The 14,947-nt window shown below is 43.1% G+C and overlaps 1 protein-coding gene across 6 annotated transcripts in view; it reads right to left on the minus strand.

Moving 5' to 3' along the window:
- Window positions 1-14,947, minus strand: part of RNF152 (ring finger protein 152) — a 76,851-nt gene that overhangs the window by 8,397 nt on the left and 53,507 nt on the right. For 3 of the 6 annotated variants that reach the window (XM_053571713.1, XM_053571712.1, XM_053571714.1), the window contains exon 2: window positions 771-899. The exons of the other annotated variants lie outside the window; for them this stretch is intronic. The gene's annotated coding sequence lies outside the window, so the exon portion shown is untranslated. The remainder of the gene's footprint in view (window positions 1-770; window positions 900-14,947) is intronic. 6 annotated transcript variants of the gene reach the window in all.

Consider the following 14,947-nt stretch of genomic DNA (forward strand, 5'->3'; position numbering starts at 1 on the left):
GTTGTCTTGGATAGCATGTCAGAGCAAATGCTTTGCTCATTGGAAAAGGGATGAGCGCCTGCGGTGGTGCAGCGATCCCTCTGTGTTTCATGCAGAGGGGTCTGTTGTTTCTGTTTTGTACATTTCAGCCAACCCTGGGTTGTCCTTCTAACACAGAATGGAGAACTTCTCTTGCTTCCACTAATAGCATTTCCTAGAAATAAATTTCTTTCCTTAGACCCTCTGACTGTTCTCCTGCCTCTCCTTACCCTCCTGTAAGTCTTAACTGCCAGATTCAAACAACTTCCCAAACCTAGATGCTACATGGAACTAATTCACTCACTTTACATCTGTGGGTGAGGACTGTTCATCTCTCATAGGTGATTAAAACAACACTGCAGAAGAAGCATAGGAAGGCATCTTTTGTCTTCCCCATCAAATCATTTGAACCAAGGTAATTCTTACCTATTGGTTTTCAAAGATACAAAAACACAACAAAACAAAAACTCACAACACCACCACCAGATGCAGAGGTGAACCCTAAGGCAATGAGGGTCCCAAAAGGCACATTCATCACAAAAGCATCCCTAATATTTTCCAGTCTGTTATTTTTCTTTCATTATTATTTAAGCTTGCAGCAAGTGACATGACTAGAAGTTGGTATAGCTGACCCTGAACAACACTGATTTTAGCGGTGGGGGTCCACATAAACATCAATTTTCAAAATAAAGACAGTTGGCTCTCCCTACAGGTGCACTCCACATCTACAAGTAAAGAAAGATCACAAATACCATATTTGTGAGATGTGAAGCCACGTATAAAGAGGGCCGACTCTTCATATACTCAGATCTGGCAGGGCCCACTGGGGACTTGAGTATTTGCAGGTTTTGGTATTTGTAAGCAGGCCTGGAACCATTCCCCTGCGGATATAAAGTGAAGATTGTACTATTAATTCACTACTCAAAATCAGATATTATACAGTAGAACCTCCATAGTTGACACCCTCCCTGCATTGACCACCTCCTTAAGTTGACCTAATTTTCATAGACCAGACATTCATCAGGTGTCAGCACAGTAGGCCTAGTTCCTTATGTTGATCACATCCATATGTTAAAATCAGTTTGTTTCAGTCCATTGGGTGGTCAATTTACAGAGGTCCCACAATACAGTGAAAGGTTGTCAGGGAATACTGGTGAGCATCCCTCCCCGTACAAAATGAAGAGTAGTGTTAGCACCCTTGTCTGGAGGGGAGGCAGAGTAACGTAGATCCACTTAACTGAAGTTGGGAATCCCTCTGGTGCTCCAGTGGACTTTCAATAAAGGCTCTTCCCAACTCTGTTTCCTACTGAAATCAGCCAAATCATGAGTCTCTGGATAGAGCCATGATGACTTTGGGAAGAACTATTCAACCACTGTTGTAGAAATAATTGCTAGTCCTAGAACCACACCTATACCTGAAGGTGGGAGCTAATAACAGAAAAGCTCCTTTACATTTTTTTAAAAAGGGAATCTTTTTAACTTTTTTTGTGAAATTAAGGAAGCACTCCCTCCCTATGGCATACCATTTGTTAAGATCAAAATTAAGAATGCAGAAAAGCAAACCACTTTAAAACAAAACAAAAAAAAAAATCACTGATAAAAATCAGGTGACAATCAAAAGACCAAGCTATTTTAAAATTCTGAAGTTGTATTCAAAGCACCCAAATTAAGTTACCGAAAGTAAAATATGTTAATGGAGCATTCAGAAAGTTCAATGTCAAGATCACCTACACACCTATTGACTAACTAAGGAAGTGTTTTCACACACAAAGCACGACACTAAAAACACAGAGCCAGATCCCACTCATGAATGATTTCAAGTTAGGTAAGAATGAACAAGTGAATTTAATTGTTCTTTCGTTCTTTTATTCATTAAAATTTTCATTGAATATCTAGTATGTGTCCAGCATTACAGTATTTATTATTGTCCTTTGTAACTAAAACTTGTTACTCCTCCATGAGAAAGTACCAGCCTCAAGGCGGAACCTCTAAGTACTTCAACAATTGTAACATAAATACTAAGGAGCTGCAGGAACCTGGGATGGCTTAGTGAAAAAATCGGGATAATGGATAGAAATTAGGCATGTCAATCAGGGGATAGACTATTTCAGGTTAAGAAATCAGCATGGGCAAAGGAAAAGAGGTGAGTGATTGCAGAGTTACTTCTATACTCTAGCTGTAACACTGGCTAGAGGACTGTTTTCTAATACTAGAGTAACTTACAGATGTCTTCTCTATGAGAATTTTACAGGGTTAGCCCTTCTGTTTAGGTCTTTGATACAGATGACTTTTAAAGAAATAAAACTCTCAGAGAACCTACAAGCACCACACCCAGATGGGGACAGTAGATTCCCCTGGGAGAGAAGAAATGAGCTTGGTCATGTGCAGGCCATAGTCTGGGGAGTGTAGACAGCCTTCAGTGCCAGGCCAAGGGGACTTTAGAGTGGGCAATGGGAGAACACCAAAAAGGTTAAGAGTAGGAGAATAATTCACTCCAGGTAGGCTGGACAGACCTGGTGGGAGTCTCTTAGAACCTTGGTCAAAAGGCCATGAGCAAGTGAAGAGAATAACAGCCCTTAGGGTACATACAATGAGACCCGGGAGGTCTATAAAGGATGTAGCGAGGTAGAAGACTAGGATGGTAGCTTAGAGCAGCAGTTCTCAACCTGTGGGTCGGGACCCACAGGAAGTGTATTAAAGGGTTGCAGCATTAGGAAGGTTGAGAACCACTGGCTTAGAGGGAGGAGGACGGAGGCCTGCTTCATTTTACTTTTAGAATAGAGAAATTTGAGCAAGGAGGGGCATAGGAGGCAGGTGGAGGTGCTTACAGCCAGACAGCCTGGTCTGTGCCGTCCAGTGTGCTGACCACTAGGCACAGGTGATAGTGGAAGCTAGTGGGCAGGGCTCAGAAACCGGAGCCCCAGATGACCAGAGCAGGGAATGTGTTCTGGCCACAGAAATCCTCAACCTGAGTAGTACGAGGCTTCTAACTTTATAAGCCAGGTAACACACTTATTTTTTTCTTAAAAAACAAAAACAAAATATAGGGTTCATTGACGAATCTTGCTCTGATCTATCCTCCGTGTTCAAGCTCATTGGCAGAGGTTAAGTGATAAGATAGACGAGATGGGCATGTGTGTATATGGGGGTGGAAGAAGCAGAAACAACACAACTGGGGGAAGAGTACCACAAAAGTACAGATTCCTGCAACTGCATGAATTTGGAGACTCGTTCCTTAGCAAGCACACCCAGTACAAATCATTCTTAATGTAAATGCGGCTGGAGACAAAATGTTTCATCACGTGAACAGCACAACAGTGACCGCCAGTTTACATATTAACGTTCCTTCCATATTATTTACTTTACCTTCTGTATAACAATGTGGAAAGCAGTTTATCAGCATGGGAAAAAAAGGGGTTCTGGCCACAAATAATCTTGGGTTCAAATCCTAGCTGTCACTAACCAGCTGTGACACCAGAGCAAGTCCCTTAACTTCTCTGAGCCTGCTTCCTGCTTCCTTCCTTCCCTAGCCAAGCAGGATAACAGGGCAGAGTTGTGGCTGAAGGTCAAGCGAGTTTGGAGAGTTCATACGACCCAGGGAAGGGGCTCAGAGAGAACAGTACTAGCTCCCTCTGTCCTCTCCACCGGAACCAGCGTTGGATGTGATCTGCCCAGAGGCTCTTCTTGGCTATTAAAGGCCTGCCACTTGGAACAGCTTGGGAGGAGGAGGGTAAGTGTTCTTCTTGGCCCTGCCCCAAGACAGGCACACCATCATTTTTCACCAAAATCAACAAGAAATTTTATTCATGAATTTATGTTCCAAGTAATGCCCTCTTAATTTGTGTTAAGCTCCCTTAAAATTAGATTATACTACTCAAATCCTGGTGCCATTCAAGTAAGTTTTATGCCTTACAATACAAGCTGAGCACAGAAGCAGAATAGGGAAACAGTTCCTTATTTTCGATGCTCAGCCCGAGGACTCAAGCTATTTTGACAGCAGCCTCTTTGATTTATAGATGGATATGCTTTACATGAAGCCATCTCGTGTACTGCATTCTAGCTTATTTTCTGGAGCATAATTAGTAATGATGATGATTAGTTCGGTAAAGAGATGGAAAATGCATGAGGCTATGGACCGAAGCAAGTGATGAATCAATCTCTCCTTCTTCCATCAGAAAGTCTAAAGATGTGAGTCAACAACAGAAGAAAAGGAATAGAAACCAAGTCCACCTAGGCCAGAAAAGAAATTCGGAGTTCTCTGTCAAGCTTATTATTCACAAATCCTACTGGTGACTGCTTTAGGAACCTGCTTTCCTTAACAGGAAGAGTAAGATGTGATACTCCAATAAAATACTTGTTAAGTTTTAAAAGGCAAGGACACTTTGGTAGAATGTATAAACGCAAGTATATAAGGAAATATATGAGAACAATTTTTAAATGTCACTACAATTTATTTTTAAAAGAGCCTAAAGTAAAGATCAAGAAAAAACAGATCACAAGGAGAGGAACAGAGGCCCAGGGAGGGCATTCTCCAAAAAATTATGGCTCACAAGATAGAACTTATTTTCAAACACACCTTCATCAAACTGGACTTAGTTACATAAAGAGTATCAATTGTATAATAGATGAAACCAAAGGGGGTGTGTGTTGTGTTACTGCTGTTTGGGGGTCATGGATATTTGGTACTTTGGAGATACCTTTTTACAGCATCGTATATTTTCACAAAATAAAATTTCTTCTTTAAATTATAATTTTATGCATCTTCATAAAAGGTGTAGGTATGGCAAACTGCTCCATGTGGTGGGTGGTAAAACAATTAAGGTCTACGACATTGAATTTTTATAAACCCAGTTGCTTTTAGAAGTCCAGGCATATGAGCCTGAGGATAAAAAAGCCAGTGAAGTAAATAATCCAGATAGTTTCACTCTGCTTATACTCTTAAGAAACTTCACACATTCTATGACAGCAGGATTAATTATGAAGCCTCTTCGTGAAATTGGCATGAGCTCATATTGATTACATTTGGCTGACCTTGAATTGTTCCATTTGATGGTCTCTGTGAGGACCTTATATTCAATGGCTGTGTTGAGGAAAAATCTCAAATTCAGAGATTAATCTAGGCCCTGTACTGCTTTTCTGTTTCCACTGAAATAGCACATCTTTCTGATACAGGCCATCTATTTAAATCTTCAAGAAAATATAAATATTTGAAATTGGATTAAACAAAATAATTACAGTTCCATTTCATCCATTATTTCAGCTGGCAAGACCACTTAGTCATATTGGATCTTAGCAAATGCTCCAATTAAGGGCAAGAATAGGAACGCCCGATGACAGATGTGTCATTGACTTTTTGTCCTCTGGGACTGGACAGCAGCCTTCCCAGGACACAACTGCTGGGTCCATGCATAGTGCAATTGGTGTGACTGCAGTCATTTTAATGGAACAGGGCAGTGGATTCCAGGACTTTGACAAATATCAGCTGAGAACTGCACTGGCCCAAGCTCTGATATTTGCGCCACCTTCTCCTATGAGCAGCCTGACTTGCTGTATTTGACAAAGGAAAGAATTCAGAAAGTGAACACAGTCATTTAAACGTCTTGGGTGACCAAGGGAGATGCTGACAGTGTTGGAAGCTGCCTGGATTAAAAGAAGAAAGCAGCAAGCAGAGCAGCCAGAATGCCAAGGTCACCCCAGGGACTTACCACACAACAGAAGGCCTGGCTCTGCCAGCACTGCCTGGTGGGACAACTGCATGCCCAATAGGCCTGGTCACAGCCCGGGTGCTGTTCCCATCTGCACAGGTAGTAGGCGTCACGGGCATGTAGTGCCAGGAGGTGTTGCTGGGGTGCATGCCAATTCTGCTGTCACGAAACACAAGTGAGGAACCGAGCTGTCATGGTTGCCCATGAGGGCGCTACCGAGCCACAGGGGCCTTCCATTCAATCACGTACATGAACACTGAATGAGTTGGACCCTTCACAGCTTGGCCATGCATAAAGTCAAAGTATATTAGAATCGAGGCACTTTTAGAAATTAACATATTATAATGGGGGATGATGACCACTGGGATTTGTTTGAATATCCACCAAGTATTACCACTAGGAATCGGGAGACAAGGACCTTTGCTCTTATCCTACCCACATGTAGATGGGTTACCTTAAGCAAACAGCCCCTCCATGAGCAGCCCATATCCTGACCTATAAAATTAGGACTCTGGACTAGACGGTCCCCCCCAAGTACCTTCTAGTAAAAATATTCTATGACCTAAATAATTGCTGGATACATGGCAGGTTTCCAACTGCACAACAGCATGGCCCAGCTGCTTGTTCAGTGTGTCTCATACCTCAAAAACAATTTACAGATATTATCTGTTAATGATCTTGTAAGGATGCATTTATGTGAGATGGGGGAGTGGGCATTTGAACTATTTAAATGGACAGCAACTCACATTAGAAAGTTCTTCCTTTATGACTTCGGTTTAATTTAATGAAAGTGTCTAGTTAGAACTAACACCCTAACAGAAGCAGCCATTACTTCGATTTTTAGCAACAGTCAAAAGAAAAACTCTTTTATGTCTAATCAATATCCTTCCCAGATCAAGTAAGATCTCCCTATTGCTCAGACTTGTTGCCAAATGAAAGTGGTGTCCTAGTCTTCCTTGAAAAGAAGCCGCGCAGGTGTCCAGCTCACACAGGAGGCCAAGGTTAACTCTGGCATTCATCAAACACACTGCTTTCTCCTCACTTGCTCTGATCACCCAACGACGGCCTAGAAATAGTTGCTGATGGTTATTTTAAAGCCAGGAAGAGCTGTCAGGGGAGTCACTGGCTGTCCGGACAGAAGGCGCAATACAAGATGCCATCAGACAGACAGATGGGCATAGCAAATAAAAATGACCAACTACCATGACAGCTGGAATTCTGAGGTGAAGTAACTGGCACGCAGGCATGCAGGTGAAGCCCAACAAGGGAAACAAACCAAAGTCTCACCAACAGCTGTACATCCACAGAACACGGAGTGGTGGGTAAACAAATATTTAAGCCCTTCCCTCAAGGAGCCTGGCTGTGTGACCAGAAAAGAACCGTGGAAAAGAGGGAGGGTAAACAGAGGGCTGAAAGGAGAGGCTTCCTCAGCTGATCATGTGTATTCAATCAATTATATACAGCAGCAGCCCCCCAACCCCCAGGCCTCGGATGAGTACCAGTACCAGTCGGAGGCCGGAGCTGCACAGCAGGAGGTGAGGGGGTGCGTGAGAGAGAAGCTTGTCTGTATTTACAGCCGCTCCCCATCACTCAGTCTCCTGTCAGATCAGGGGCAGTATTAGATTTTAACAGGAGCAAGAACCCTCCTGTAATCTGTGGCTATGAGGGATATAGATTGCACGCTCCTAGTGAGAATCTCATGCCTGATGATCTGAGGAGGAGCTGAGGGGGTGGTGCTAGTTCTGGGGGGCAGCTGCAAATACAGAATCATTAGCAGAGAGGTCCGATTGCACAGAGACCATAATAAATCAATTGCTTGCAGACTCATACCAAAACCATCCTCCTTCTGCAGAAAATTACCTTCCATGAAACCAGTCCCTGGTGCCATGTAGGTTGGAGACCACTGATACACAGGCATTAGACAGAACCACCAAACAAACAACAGTCATTTCCCGCCAGGGCCGGTTAGGATACTGCAACTTCGGAAGCCTATAGGCTGGCCCACTGTTCTTTATGCTCCAGAGACAACAGCAAGCACGAAAGTCAAGGAGAGGACACTGGAATTTTCTTTATGTGATTAAGTATCCCAGCTGACTTTGCATCCTGCGCAGGATCGACACAGGCTCTGAGCCCTTGAGATGAGCTTCAGATGCAAGAGTTTAAGGCATTATCTCAGGGTAGGGTCTTAAGACAGTGCCAGGCCATGGAAGCACGAGTCATTGCTGGAGGTTAAGGGCTAAGGACTAGGAGTTGTGCATTAAAGACAGCAAGGGGAAGGCAAGACCCTTGGAGAGCAAGGCCTCTCTCTACTACAGACCTCCATTCCCCCCGCCTCCACTTTCCACGTGCAGGACACAGAGACCCAAACAAACTTCCCAAGTATAAATTTATGTTTTTATAAATGAGCCATACATGGGCATTCCAGGCTCCTAATTTTTTCCCCAACCACAAATCCCAGAACTGAAACTTTAAATCAATTTTGTTTTTTGAATGTTTTCCCATTACACACAATTTTATCTGCATCAGAGATCTACAACCTTTTCCTGCGAAGGGGTTGTAGCATTTTCAGCTTCTAGATTTTGAGGATCCCAGTCTTTTGCAGATACTTGACTCTGGCCTGGAAGTGTGAAAGCAGTGATAGGCAGAGTCAAGGAATAGGCAAGGCTGTGTTCTGTGGGGACCCACTGGGAGCCCAGAGCTGCTATAAAAATTATTTTAATCAAAGACAGCTGAGATTCAATAGAGGCCAAAAGCACTTCCCTTATTTGACTAAAAAAGAAAATCTGAGACTTGAGAAGGGCCATGAATTCCCTTTTCGGGGGCAGGTCTATTTCTAGGAGGCAGACTGAGGGTAAATCTACCTTCAATCCCCTCTCTGGGGGAGTCTCATGCCCCTGAAAATGGAAGACCACTCACACACACACACACACAAACTCACATTGTCACAAACTTTTTCATCTCCTATTCCTTTTTTTTTTCTTTTTTTTCCGTGTGTGTGTGTAGTTTTTGGCCGGGGCTAGGTTTGAACCCACCACCTCCAGCATATGGGGCTGGCCCCCTACTCCTTTGAGCCACAGGTGCCGCCCTCATCTCCCATTCCTAATCCTAAAACCCTCTGGTCTTTCCTGGAACCCTTTTGTCTTTTCCTATTTGCTCTTCCCCTACAGGGGAAAGGGTTCTCAACCTTCCTATTGCTGCAACCCTTTAATACAAACAAAAATTATTTTCATTGCTACTCTATGAAGTAATTTAATGGCTGGGGGTCACCACAACATGAGGAACTGTATTAAAGGGTCACAGCATTAGGAAGGTTGAGAACCACTGCCCTAGAGACCTTTTCACCACCCTCTTCCCCTACTGAGTAGCTAAGCCTCAAATTCTAACCAATCCTTGGAGTTACTTTACTGAGCACATCTTACATTCATGAATAAACGTTTTCTCCTATTAATCTGGTTTTTGTGGTCAGTATAATTTCCAGGCCCCAGACAAGGAAGCTAAGTAAGACATTAGAGGAAAAGTTTTTTTCCTTCTTGACAGTTCCAATAAAACGGTATTTACAAAAGTGGGCCGTGGTTTGCCAACCACAGATTTACACCTGCCCTTTCCTTAATTCCTTAAATGCAGTATATGACTCCGGAGTCACCAATCCCCAAATCAGCTCGCAATAGTTACCTTTTACAAGATTTTTCTGTTGTGCTGCAGAATGCAATATATTCTCATAATCATTTTGCATTCTATTTTGGACATAACAAGCCTTACAGATGCAACATCATAGCTTTATGGATACACCATTTTTTGAAATGACTGTTTCCAGAAAACACACAAAACAGCTCAGCAAAGATGTGCCCGTCCCACCAGCAGCAAGCGCTAATACCAAGAACGAGGTAGAGATCCCAATTTTCTTCATCCTTAAAAATAGGAATCTTTTACTTTGACAAAATGGGCTATGATACCAAAAGTCATTAGGATAGCCCCAGATCAAAGGCAAGTCTTTATTTGATGGAACCTCACAAAGATGTGACCATACATTTCTCCTGACAGCCTGAACTTGGGACACAATGCTCTTGTTCATTTACATGATTGCGGCAGGATACGAAGCATCTGAACAAATTTAGATTTGGCAGATTCATCTCAGCTCTACACAGCAGTATCCCAAGGTGGTTCACTTTTACCGTCAAAGGACATTAGGTAAGTTCCCCGAACATATCATGGATCCTTCAAAGTGCTAAAGATCACATATAATGTATGACGAGTAGAGCTCCACTGATTTCAGGAGCCCTGGGCTAGAAGGTGAGACGCAGGAAGGAAAGTCTCAGCTCATTTAAAAAACAAAGAACACCACCACCTAATTGCTAAGACTCATTTTCGCTCCTACATGAAAGACGTACGTACTTCTAAAATTTCTGTGAATTAGTCAGAGAACATTCTATACTAAACGTTTGAAAAGAATGGCAGATTAAAAAGCTGGTGGGGTTTACAGAGATTTTCTTAAATAAGTCTATTATTTAAAGGCCACTCACAACCTGATTTTCTTTGAGCAGTGATTGTTTATTGCTGCAATCTCCCTACCTACTCTCAATATTGATGATTCATCACATGAGTTAAGCCTCACACTGAAGTTGCGAAGAATTCCTACAGGCATTGGTACTAAAATTAAGCACCATGGGGAGTCAGCGTCAGTCTGCTCATTACTTCTGCTTTTTCTTACTTCCAGCTGCAGTAACTCAATGAGTGCTGATTTTCCATTTAGACAAGGTAGAAAAGAAAGAGTGAGTACAAGCCCCGAAACTAGATCTGGCTACAACAGTGATGCAACCAAACTCCACCCATCATTAACCCATCTTTCCTAATCTAACAATAAATCCATAAAGGTTTCTCCTCTTGCTTAAATTTAATTTTAAGTTAACTTTAAGGCAAAGTGTATCAACAATAAAATGCATATATTTTTATGTGCATAGTGCAATGAGTTTTGACAAATGTACTTGGCCATGTAGCCAGTTTACAAAGCAAGATACTTCTGCCACTCCAAAAGGTCACCACATGCCTCCTCCAGTTTATGTATTCTTCCTGCCCCATCCGTGTCCCTTCCCTGCCCCCAGAAGCCACTACTCTGCTCTCTACCTTGAATGTGTGCAGGTAAAAGCCAATCATGCATTAAGGGAGGCTGAAGTAGGAAAATCACTTGAGGCCAGAAGTTCAAGGACAGACTAGATTACATAGCAAAACCTCCTGGCTCTACAAAACAAGTATTTTTTATATTGTATTAATTGGGCATGGGGACCCACGTCTACAGTCCCAGCTCTTCAGGCCCAGGAGCTGGAGGCTGCAGTGAGTTGTGATCGTGCCACTGTGCTCCAGCCTGGGTGACAGAGCAAGACTCCATCAAAAAATAAATAAGTAAATAAAAATAGAAAGCCTGCCCAATCCATAGGTACTGGTCAAGGAAAAAATGGTAATAGTAATATACTAAGTGTCTTTTTCGGTGCCCTAGCACTGTGACTTGGGAAATAACATCTTCATTTCACTTCACATTCATATTTCCCAGAGAAAACCTGGGAGTAACAAATATTATTAATGCATTCACCCAAATAGCACTGAGTACATGGCACTAGTCTAGCTTGGGGGGCTCTAAAGAGTGGTGAGTAATGTGGACATTCTGCAAGACGTGAGGACACCGTCAGCCCAGTGTCACCTGGGCTTCCTGCAGTGGTATCAAGTGGAACCGGAAGAAGAAGAATCTTGCTTGTCTGGGGCAGCCAGCAAAGATTTTCAAGAAAAGGCATCACTTGTCTTTCAGGATGAGGGCTCAGGACATGCAGAGGCATAGAGACCAGGATGAGGCAGGTTGGCCTGGGGGATATGAGGCAGGACCAGGCCTGTGGCTTCCAAGGAATGGCTTAAATAACTCTGCACAAGGGCAATGAAACCACTTCCCACTCCATAGGGCTGTCAAAGTGAACGCGTGTGACTACATGGTGCACCCAGAACAGTGCTTGGCACGAGGTTAGCTCTTCGTGGTGAAACTGCTATTAGGTTGGGCAGGAAAGGGCTGTCTGGGCAGAAGGGAAGGATGTCTGCCCACAGAGTGGGTCTGAGCCAGCTCCACGGAGGAGCGGACGCAGAAGCAGATGGGGGTGAAGGTCTGACCCAACTGCACTGCTCTAAGGCAAGGCTGGAGGTCAGGACTGGGCCCCATGGCCAAAACCACATGGCTACCTTTGCATTCTGGTCCCAGGGAACAGAGCAGAGCAGCTGTCCCTGCAGGCTGGGCTGAGCAGGTCCCTGAGGGGGCTGGGTGGCAGGAGCAGAATCAAAACAAGACCCAAGGCAGGGGCAGAGAGGAGGGAGGAGGGAGGGAGAGGGCGGGAAGTTGACAAGGCAGGGCCAGGAGAGAACAGGAGGTGAAGGGGGAGACCCCTACCCAAAGTAGGACCCTACCCTCTTCCCTCCCTGTCCAGTCCTGGCAGCCTCCAGGGGAGGGAGCAGAAGTGGAAGTTCTTATTTTGCCAGAAGAGAGGTGAGAATCGGAGGAGTGGGGGAGATTAGTCTGCCCCCGTCCCATCACACAGGGTCGGGGTTTCCCCTGCAGGGTGTGCGAAGACTTCCGAGGGGAGAGGCTGGAAGAGTCACAACTGCATTATTACAACTGTTACTTTGAAAGTGTATGATTCAGTAGCATCAAGTAACTGTGATGTGTAACCACCACTGTCCATTTCCAGAGCTTTCTCCTCATCCCCAGGAGAGCTCTGGCTCTTTTTCTTGATGCCAAGTTCACTATGTTGCCCTCAGTAGAGTGTTGTGGCATCACAGCTCACAGCAACCTCAAACTCTTGTGCTTAGGTGATTCTCTTGCCTCAGCCTCCCAAGTAGCTGGGACTACAGGCCCTGCCACAACACCCGGCTATTTTTTGGTTGTTGTCGTTGCAGTTGTCATTGTTGTTTAGCAGGCCAGGACTGGGTTCGAACCTGCCAGCCTTCGTGTATATGGCTGGCGCTGTATCCACAGTGCTATGGGTGCTGAGCCCAGAACTCTGTCCTTATTCAACACTCACCCCCTCCCCCCGCCTCTTCTCCCCACTCCTGGGAACCTCTTCTATTTTCTGTCTCTATGAATTTGCCTGTTCTAGGAACCTGGTAGAAGCAGAATCAGACAATATTTGCCCTTTATCATTGTCCTAATATTTGCCTGGCTTATTTCACTAGGCAGGTCGTCAAGGTCCACCCATGTTATAGCACGTATCAGAATTTCCTTCCTTTTTACGGCTAATGGTCAATCATGACTGACTTGTTTAAAGCTCCACTGGCAGCGGAGTGGCCGGGGATCCCCTGATGGGAAGAGATGATGGATGAAGTGTGAGGCCCGGGAAGAGCAAACCAAGAGGTCATGGACAGTGAAGGAGGAAAGTGGGAAGACCCCCAGGTTTCTCCTTGATGCAAGTGGATGGAGGTGGCATTTCAGAGGGGTGCAACTCTGACAAATTGCAGTGAGGAGAGGCACTTGAAGGTGACAGAGATGGCCAAGGTGCTCTAGATCTTAAACTATGGACTTCCAAAAAGTCCTAACTTACCCATGAAATTTAGACAACTATGGGGCACTAAGTTACATGAAGTTATATTTTGCCAAGTCTAGTTGAACAAAGAAATAGGTATTTTCATTCAGAACCTTCTAGAAAAAAACAGGGGAAGCAGAAGAGACGATGAATCCCAAATGTTTAAGTTTATAGAGGTTAAACTTTAACAGCATTCAGATTCTCTGTGTCTCTGAAAAGCTGCAGCAAAATACCTGTCAGGGATCTGTGGTACCAGGCCAGAGCCTAGCCGGTCACTCAGTCACCCTTGGGCTGCCAACGTAGGGCTGTCCCTAGGCCAGTCATTTCTGGTCTCCTACATTCCCTTCTCTCTAAACACCGGGCTGTTATTACAGAGTCGACACTGGGACATTTTGGGATTCATTATCTTTCCCTCTGGGAGCTCCTGCCTCCTCTTCAAACCACACGTCTTCAATGAGCGCCCACGCCTGACTCTCGCTCTCTCATCGCAATAATAAGAATATTCAACTTTCTAAGGAGCCAGAAATGGAAATGAAAATTCAAGTTATAGGGCCAAACACAAAACTGTAAAAAAAAAATCAACATAGGACACAACACATACCCTCAAAGCAAAAAAACACTATTAAAATACAAGTTCTACGTCAGGAAGAATGACTCATGTCACTCAAAAACTTTACATGTTAATGATTTCTATAAAAAGTAAGTTGTCCTGTTAAGTGGCAAAGCTTGTCTTATCATCAAAAAAAAAAAAAAAACTTCCAAAACGTTTTCAAAATTATGTAACCTATTTACAATGTAAATAATATTCTAAACATAGTATGTGTGGGTCTATATGTGTCATGATCTATAAATACATGTATACACATAGGCTATGCAAAACCCAATTCCTTTCTTGGAACTAAGAGACACAATTCTAAAACCTTCAACTGGTTTTGTTATTCTTCATGACGTCAGACGTATTCAATTTTAGAGGAAGTAAAATTCTCAAGTCATATTTTTGGGTTGTTTTTTTTTTTTTTACAGTTTTTGGCCGGGCTGGGTTTGAACCTGCCACCTCCGGCATATGGGGCCGGCGCCCTACTTCTTTGAGCCACAGGCGTCTCCCTCAAGTCATATTTTTAAACTGTTAAGAGTCACTCAGCAATGATCAACAACTTAATAGCAATTTTTATCAACACAAAAGGACCTTTTTTTTTAGTTAGAGTGAATTCATCCTAAAGCATTTTAGATTTGTACAAGCAGGAAGGTCTACATGTGTATTCACATCATGTGGATATTTTGTTTTTGCTTTCTGTAACATATGTATACATACACTACTTAAATAAAACTACTTAAAATATTTTTACAGAACAAAATATTTATCTGCCCTCAGCTAATCACTTTAGTTAAAGTCATTAAGTTTTATCTGGTGAAAACTGCTATCCCAATTCAGTTAAGGAAAAATATTTCCCAAACAGCAATGCATAGCCTATTGAATTAATCTTGTTTAACTCAATAACTTATGGAGTTTCAACTTTTATTTCCTTTGTGAAAAATATTTTTACTAATTTGTCTTTCTCAGAATTGTCACCAAGTATCTAGAAATAGTAAGCTAATATTTTTTTAAACTTACTCAAATTATATTAATGTCTATGAATTTTAAAAAAGACTGACTTTAGAAGCATGCATTTTATA

This window comes from Nycticebus coucang, chromosome 19 (genome assembly GCF_027406575.1).
Source record: "Nycticebus coucang isolate mNycCou1 chromosome 19, mNycCou1.pri, whole genome shotgun sequence".
NCBI lineage: Eukaryota > Metazoa > Chordata > Mammalia > Primates > Lorisidae > Nycticebus > Nycticebus coucang.